This window comes from Vicugna pacos, unplaced genomic scaffold (assembly GCF_048564905.1).
Source record: "Vicugna pacos unplaced genomic scaffold, VicPac4 scaffold_19, whole genome shotgun sequence".
In the NCBI taxonomy this organism is placed as follows: domain Eukaryota; kingdom Metazoa; phylum Chordata; class Mammalia; order Artiodactyla; family Camelidae; genus Vicugna; species Vicugna pacos.
This window is the reverse complement of record NW_027328740.1, coordinates 11,202,688-11,211,996: the sequence shown is the minus strand read 5'-3', so window position 1 is coordinate 11,211,996 and position 9,309 is coordinate 11,202,688.

Genomic DNA, 9,309 nt, shown 5'->3' with positions numbered 1-9,309 from the left:
TTTATAAAACACAATTACTTAGTGGAAGAATAAGGCTATAGTCAGTGCATGACAAAGGAATGCTGCTTAATAAATAAATGAGAAGAATTAAGTTTAATTCAAGGAAAGCAGCATTCTTAAAATATTTTGAATTGATTCGAGAAACAGAGATTTTATGATTATTTAGCAGAGTTTATATAGACATTTATGTGTGTGTGTGTGTGTGTGTGTATCCTTCATCTCTGTATCAATTCAAATAACATTTTGCCAAAAAAAAAAATTTTAGAGCCAAAAATACCAATCAAAAAGAAAGAAAAGAAGAGGGAAGGAAAGCAGGAAGGCAACATAACATCAAAAAATTTCATCATTATTTAGAGTAAAGATCTATATCAACTAAACATTTGTATTGTGACCTCCACATTCCACTAAAACTTATGCCATTTACCTACAAATATAAGCTTTTATTTGCTTCTACAATAAATAATACATAAATTTAATGAAACTGCAGCTCAAAAGACGGAAATAGCATTAGAAATTCAGTCATCCAGTGCAGTAGCTAAAGCATGGGTATGACCTGACTAAGCAATCAGAGAACAACCAAGAAAATGTGCCAAACTGTTGGATATCCAGATTTGTTCCCAGGGCAGGGAAATAGGCTTAGCAAGATAAGTAAAAGAATATACCATGTTTAAAGCTTAATTATAATGCAAAATACATATATATCTATATCTATTTCAAAATGTTAAATTTAAAAGTGGACCAGAAAAAAAATTAAACAAAATTACTTCTATAGAGAAAACAAAGAATAGCCTTGTCTTCTTCTATTAAAGACTGACTAGCCAAAAAATATTATGGAAATAGCTATAAAGCTTTGAGAGAAAATATTATAATTCTATAATTGTGTTACCACGAATGTTGTTATGTTTGTAGTTAAGCCAAAGTAATACCAAGACATTCAAAGAATCAGAAGGAATGGTAACTATATATTTATCCTAAAAAATAAATATAAATACTAAGAAAAGGATACATTTTTTAAAATTTAAGAAGTATGATATGATTATATAAATGCTATGTTAAAGGGTATTGAATCTACAGGTAGACAAAATAAGGATCACGTCTATTTTGAAAATATTTCAAAATAAATGCCAATAAATAAAAGTAATTCATAAAATGATACTTCTGTCTAACTTGTTTGATTTTGTAAATGCATGTTACTTTATATCAATTTGCATTATTGATTATTATATGGTTAATAACACAGATACAATTAAAAGAAAATTATAAAAAAGTTGAGATAGCAAAAATAACTTTCTTTTCTAATATTTACAACTAAAAGATTAAACAGTGAATTTTTATCAATTATAAGTCTTTATATTTTCAGTAAAATATAAAATTATAATGGAGAAAAAAGTAAGCAAAAAATGATTTCAAATAAAAATGTTAAGGGGAATAATCGTTTATAACATTTGCCATCTACCTCTGCTTGGTACTATAACCAATCACAAGCCACTGTAGCCGCTGACCTTCAACACTCCCTAAAAGTTCACAGTGGAGATCAGGAATGGAGCACTTTGTGCTGTGGGAAAACTGACAAAATAGAGCTTCAGATAGATGTTTTCAGGAGAAGATTTTATAAGCCCCAATTCTTGCATCTCCTTATATCTAGAAGAGCACAAAATTCATTAATGGTGACGTCTGCTCCTCATAACTGGCAAAAGAACTCAATGTGTGTTTGATTGCATGTACTCCTTTTCACTAAAATTACATATATAATATTGAGTTTCCCCCTGCCTCTTCAGAAAAGGTCCTCAGAGCCATCTGAGGTGCTGTCTCCTAGATCATAGTCCTCATTTTGCCCCAAATAAAACTTAATCCACAACTCTCATGTTATACAATTTTATTTTAGTAAACAGTATGTATATTAAAATAGTTCAAAACTTTGATGTCACAATTGGTGAAAAGATACCTCTGCCTATATAATTTCAAATTGAAATAAAAAAAAAAAACCTGGGCCACCATGATAATGAATCTGTGTAAGGAGAGACATTTTCAGCATGATGAAAGGAAGATAAATCACTCTAAGCTTAAAACTATGCATCTGGACAAATTAGCAGTTGTGAGAGTAATAACCAAATATACTTCTAGAAATAAAAAGGATGAAAAAAATTTACACCCAGACATCTTCAGAGAGAGAATTTCTGGAGGATGTACTTCATCCCAGTCTGCTTGATGATCCATGAACTGGTCCAACACAGAGGGGAAGGAGAGACCATTGAAAGAAGCAGAGCCCTGCAGCTTAGTGGGCAGCAGGTTTTATCAGCAAGATAACTTACTTATGAGACTTGTCTTGAGCAGCCACAAGAGTCTCCCTGCAACCCCACCAGAATCTTAAAAGTTTTATATATAAGTCTTAAAATAATGTCCAATGGTCTCGGCAACAAGCACATTACTGTCACAAGGCTGAGTACTTGGTGGGGCTTCTGCAGGGAAGGCAAGCCAAACACATTCCAGTAGTCATGTCCTCTTGATGATCCCTTCAAGACTTATCCCTATCAGGTATAAGTAGTGGGGAAAAAGAAGAAAAGGAAAACAGAGTTAATGACTTCTTGGATATGTAAAACATTTTAAAATTTCTGTGCAAAATTTATGATTAAAATAATGAGTATATTTTTAATGATACCATTCTGGAAGTCTCTATATCAAAGATTAAATTTAGTTAATTATGGGCTTGTGAGTAATATTTTTTCTGTTTCTAAATTTCATAATCTATATTATTCACTAAAAATTTTTAAGAATTTAATTTCAAAGTTAAAATCATTTCAATTGTATAAATATAGAGATATTAGAATGGTTATTTTAATAGAAAAATGCCAGTGTGAAGCATTAAAAAAAAGTAACAACATCAGTAAAGCTGAGTAATTATATTTCTTATGGTTTTCACAAATAAAAAGTTCTTTGTTATTAATAATTATATTTACAGTCTTTTAAAACCATAAGGGATTCTCAATATAGAATGTCTAATGTTCATAGAGCAAAATTGTGTGCATAATTTGATTCTAGGACAAAAACATACATATATATAATATACACACACATAACTAATACCCAGGAATTACATACAAAAAAGAATGTTTAATTCTTTATTTGTTACATTACAGTAAGATTTGATTATAGTTTTATTTGCATTTCTAAATTATGAAACATTTAATACATACAGGTTATGATTATAAAATATATATGCATTACTCTACCACCCAAACTGAGAAGTAAAACATGACATTTCCAATATATTTACCCTTGCTTTTTTATGTTGCTTAAAACTAAAACTGATATAACTACATTTTATAGTAATAGGTATTTCTTTCTGGTGTTTCTTTTTCTATATTTTTATTTTCAATTATTTTTGCAGCATGTTTAAGTGTTCCTCTTGCAAATATCCTAGAGATTTCCCCCAAATATCTGAGAATTTATGCATTTTAATGTCTTTTAATAGGAAAATTGACTCAATTTAGGCTTATCCATATGTATTATTGACTAATTTATTTATGACTTTATTTTGTTTTCCACATATAACTTTGTTCATTAATTTCCTTTTTTTTGAGTGACTTTCTTTTGTTTTTCCTTCACATGTGTTTTTCAGGCATTAAATACCTCATTCGTTATACCACTGAAGATAATTTCATTTATTTCATACTTGTATAATATTTTGGCTATTTCTAGAATTTAAAATTCAGGATGACTTTTCTATAAAACATAAATTTCAAGAAGCTGTCTTCTTTAATCCAGTTTTGCCAATATTATATAAAAAAAACCTGTTTATTGTCTTTTTCTGATAGTTATTATTCTATCCTACACAAGGATAGTTAAATTTTTTCTAATTATATATTTTTTATATATTTTCTACTTTATATCAAGAAAATAGTCATGTTAACTGTTTTTTATATTATAAGTACATTATGGTATTTCGCTCCATCTTTGGAAATTAGTTTCTGCTATTTAAAGGATTATCTAGTCCATATTTTGACTTTGTTCACTTTACTTTTTGATATAGCACCAAAGGCATGATCAACGAAAGGAATAATTTCTAAGCTGGACTTTTAAAAAAATTACAATTGGTTTTCTTTGCAAAAGGCATTGTCAAAAGAATGATAAGACGCCACAGATTGGGAGGATGTATTTGCAAAAGATATATCTGATAAAAGGCTATTAGCCAAAATATACAAAGAATTCTAAAAAGCTGAACAATAGAACATTAAACAACCTGATTTAAAAAATCAGCAAATTACCTGAGCAGATACCTCACCAAAAAAGGTAACAGATAGCAAGCAAACATATGAAAATACGTTCAGCATTATATGCCATTAGGAAACTACAAATTAAAACAAGAAGATACTACTACATACCTATTAGACTAACCAAATCTAGAACACTGACAACCCCAAACATCCTGCCAAGATGTAGAGCAACAGGAACTCTTACTTATTGCTGATGGAAATACAAAATGATTAAAACAGTTTGGAAGGCAGTTTGGCAGTTTCTTACAAAACTAAATGTGCTCTTACCATAAAATCCTTCAAGTCTACTCTTTGCAGTTTACTAAAGGAGCTGAAAACTATGTCCACATAAGAACCTACACAAGGATATTTACATCAGGTTTGTTTGTAATTATCAAAACATGGAAGCAACAAAAATATCCTTCAGTAGGAGAATGGATAAACCATAGTACAATCAGACAATGGATTATTATTCAGTGCTGAAAAGAAATGAGCTATTAAGCCATAAAAAGATAATATAGATCCTTAAATGTATAATGATAAGTGAAAGAAGCCAATCTACAAAGGCTATGTATTATATGATTCTAACCTCATGATATTCTGGAAAAAACAATACTATGGAGATAATAAAAAGATGAAAAGTTGCTAAGTGTTATTAGAAAGGGAAGATTGATTAGGTAAAGCACAGATGATTTTTAGGGCAGTGAAACAATTGTGTGTGGTAATGTAATAGTGGGTAAATACCACTGTACACTTGTCCAGACACAGAGTATTCAACACCAAGAGTGAGTCCAAAGGTAATTATGAGTGATTATAATGTGCCAGTGTAGATAAGTATATATTTATATATGCTGCTGGGTCCTATAGATCCCAGGACATGGGCTTTCTCTGGGAAGAATGATTGTTGCATCAGGGTCTTGGTCCTCTCATATATGTAGATATAGGGTAGACTGATAAAAAAAGAATGTCTGGATAATGAGAAACTCAAAATTAAAGTGAGAAAATTTACAATAATAAAAACCAACTAATCCCTTGAAGATTTCTAGATTAATTAGACAAAAAATGTACAGAGAGTATTTTCTTATAGAGTTTCCAACCTTTGTCTAAGAATTTGTACACCTCACAGAATATATATTTTTAAACGTACATATAAAAATGACAAAAAATAACTATATAGTAAGTCAGAAAGGAAGTGTCCACAAATTTCATGATGCTAAAGTTGTACTATTTTCATAAAAATAAGTAAGATAAAATTTAAACAACAAAAATGGCTAATTGTCTGGCTAACTGAAATTTATGAACCTTCTTTTTGACGTTAACTAATACATATACTTTATTATTAAAGCCCTTAATGTGCTTTTATTTTTATCCTATTTACCTCTCTTTCTTCACTATGGAGTATCCTGTTATTTTAAAATGCATTCTCCTGCTTTTCTTTATAATTTCTTGAACACACTTATATATCAATAAAATGATATCATTTAGTTTAAGTTGCTATTTATATTTATTAAATGTTATTTTTTTAATTTCCCCTGAAACATTCTCTTTACTACAATTTTTATATTTAGAATTATTAATTTTTATAAAACTGAAATTTTTAGAATGCAACTTAAAAATTATTCCATTAATCCATTTTCCAAAAAGTGGATATTTGAGTTATTTACAATGTTTGATTACTATAAGCAATGATGTTATGAACATACTTGTATATTTATCTTGGTGCACACTGAACACAAGCAGAAGGTTGAAGGTAACTTAGGAAAGAAATTGCTAGAGTTCGTGTGTTGACACCTTTAATTTATAAGGATATTATAATTTTCTGAATTTAACGTAATAGAGGAGAACAAATCTGACTCTATATTCGATCTGTTCCTTTAGCTTTGACCACTGTGCCCTGTTTCCGAGGCTTAGTCTTGCTAGCTTTGCACTCACATAAAGATAACCAGCTGTAGAATAGAGAATAACATTTGTTTTTTGGAGGTTTACAGGGACACCATGAACTGACCCACATGGACAGCTGCAAGAATGAAGAATTTCTACAGCAAGATGTTTGCAACAACCAACCATACACCCTCCCTAGTTATTTGTTTGTTTGTTGTTGTTGTTTGTTTTTGTTTTTGTTTTGTATAAAAGAAGCCTGTATTGTGACTGTATCTGGATGGTTCTCCAAGACATTAGTCGGCCATCCTCTAGGTCTGCCAGCTTTCCAAATAAAGTCGCTATTCCTTGTCCCAACACCACATCTCTTGTACTTAATGTTTAAAGTTTAAACTTAAAGTTTCACGTTTGTGTAAGTGTTTTTCTATCTTTTCTGCTAAGTGTTACTGTCTAATATTTATGGCTGGAATTTACACTCACCTAAATTTCTTCAAGAATAACTTGAGTATCATTGGCTGTGTCTTTTTCCATGTAAATTTTAGAGTAAGTTTGTTGAGTACCATTCAAACCTCTGCCAGAATTTAATCATAGAGATTAAATCTGTGAATCACTTTGGTAAGATTTTATATGGTTAAAATATAGGCTTTCCATATTCATGAAGAAGCTATATTTCTCCAGTTACTTTTGTATCTTTAATGCATTTCCACACAGTCATTTTTTTTCTGATGGCACGCAAGACTTTTATTTGGTGAATTTATTTTCTTCATATTTTCTGTGGTTAAAATTGTATCTGTTTATTGCATTTCAAACATTTTGCTTCTAGTCATAGAAATACACCTGATATTTAGTCTCTGTAAACTACCCTTTTTATACCTATCTATTTTTTAATATAAACAGTTTGGATTATTTCTTTCAGATTCTAGTAAATAATACATTTGATTCTGTTTCTTACTAAGTTCTTAAGTACCTCCCTTACAATGATGAATGGAAGAGGTCATAGAGGATATTCTTAACTTGTTTCTAATTTTGAAGTTAATGTTTTTACTTTTTTGTATTGATCACAATAGTTTACTTTGGGTGTTTTTTTTTCAGATATTCTTTGTCAGAATAAAGAAGTTCTTTAATTTCTTGTTTTCTAAGAGCTTTTTATCAGGACTAGTATTGGACTTTAATCACGCACTTTCTCTGCATCTTCTGAAATGATCAATTGCTTTTCCCCTTGTAGTTTTGTAATCTATTACTGTCCCATACTACATTAATTAATTGTATACAGGCAAACTAATTTGCATTGTTGGAATAATCCCATTTATTTTTACAGGTCAATTTTGCCTACAGATTCATATTTTTCTACTGTATTTACCTATTTTTGTTCTGTTATTTTGTGTGATAGTAAATATGAGACAGTTTACGCTTTAAGAATTAAATATGCAATGCTGAATCTCACTTTTTTCATAAGGGGTACATGAGCTCAAACTATTTAAATTGTGAGTTATGAACAAGTCACATTTAGTCACCCTGTGATGAAAGAGTCATGGTGAAAAAACGCCCACTATAAAACTATGTAAAGTGAACGCTAGGTCCTTGCTTCACCTAATTCACATAACTGGATATTTACATTTGCTTTTCTCACAGGAGGGTACATCCATCCTTTAATTTTATATTTATATAAACTGTGCTGGAAGGAGCATATTCTTGTCAGAGATTTTATAGTTACTAATAATTTAATCTAATTTTAAAAGGGTCCATGTCAAAATGTACCAAATAACTGCTTCCAGAGATTTGAGGTGTGACTATAATCACTGAAAATACACAGTTAATTTATGCCAAATGACTTTCTATTATTAATGTACATATGTATATGAAAAGGTTGTTTTAGTAAATTTAGTACATTATACAAGAACTAACAATACAAAGGTCCCTAAACATTTAATTTTTCATTTGTAATATATTTATGTATGATAATTGTTTTAATCACTTAATACTATTTATTGCTCACACATGATATACCAACATCATGAAAGATATAGCACTAAGAACTAGAGGTGTATAATATAAAATAAGAGTGTGCTTTATTTTAAGGAGTTAACAATTACATATTAATGGCTTTAAGTCTAGCATATATTTCTTTCTCTTAGTGGCCTTGAATTTTTATATTTACGTTGCATATTTGTCATTTTTTGAGCCAACTCAGATGAAACACAAACACAACTCTAAAAAATTATCTAAACACACTGACACAACTTTTTTTTAAACCAAGAAGCGACTCCATCACTGTCTTCCATGTTTATGTAAACTGGTTAACTACACAGGGAGCTTACAGGGCCTTCTGAGGAGAATAATTTGCCTATACTTTGATGATCACTTAAGAAATTGTCATGGATACATTTGGTAGAATACAATCATTCATATTTTTACATTTATACCATTGATGTTTTCACTGTTTCTGCCTTTGATGCTTGGTTCTTAAATAATAGTTAAATAATGATGAAGCCTCTGTTTCCTTAAAACAGAGAACACATATTTATACTCCTGTAAATATTTTTAAATACAAGATATAAAAACAAAAACATATCTGTTATTGCAATCACTATAAAATACAGATTCATTTGTGTCTGTCAGCTATGCGTCTGCAACAAAACATCCCAAAACTTAGAGGCTTATAAAGATATATATTCCTATGCACTGACTAATTGTTCAGCTGGGGTTCTACCTCAAACTGCTGACCCACTGGGCCAGCTCTGCTGAGACCTCTGATGCCCTCACTTTTGTTTAGTTCCAGGACATGGGTTCAGTTCAGGTCTAATCTTAAGTGCCTTTGATTTGTTTGAGACCAATCAGCCTACTCAGCATGTCTTCATTGTAGAGGTAGAGTACAAGAGAGAAAGCCCAGTGCATAAACACATTTCAAGCCTTGGCTTGCATCACATCATATCTGCTGATAGCCTACGGGCCAAAGCAAGTTACAAGTTCAAGCCCAAAAGTAGGAGAAGATAAATACTCCACATGTGGAAATATAATGCCAAAGGATATTCTAATACACACCATAACCTTCTGTGACCTCCACTCAAAAGTTCCCCACTGAAAATTAGAAGCTTAATTATAATAGTAATTTTAAAAAAGATCTTTTTTAGAAAAAGGTCTCTATATTAACGCTTTCAATATCACTGACATTTAACAC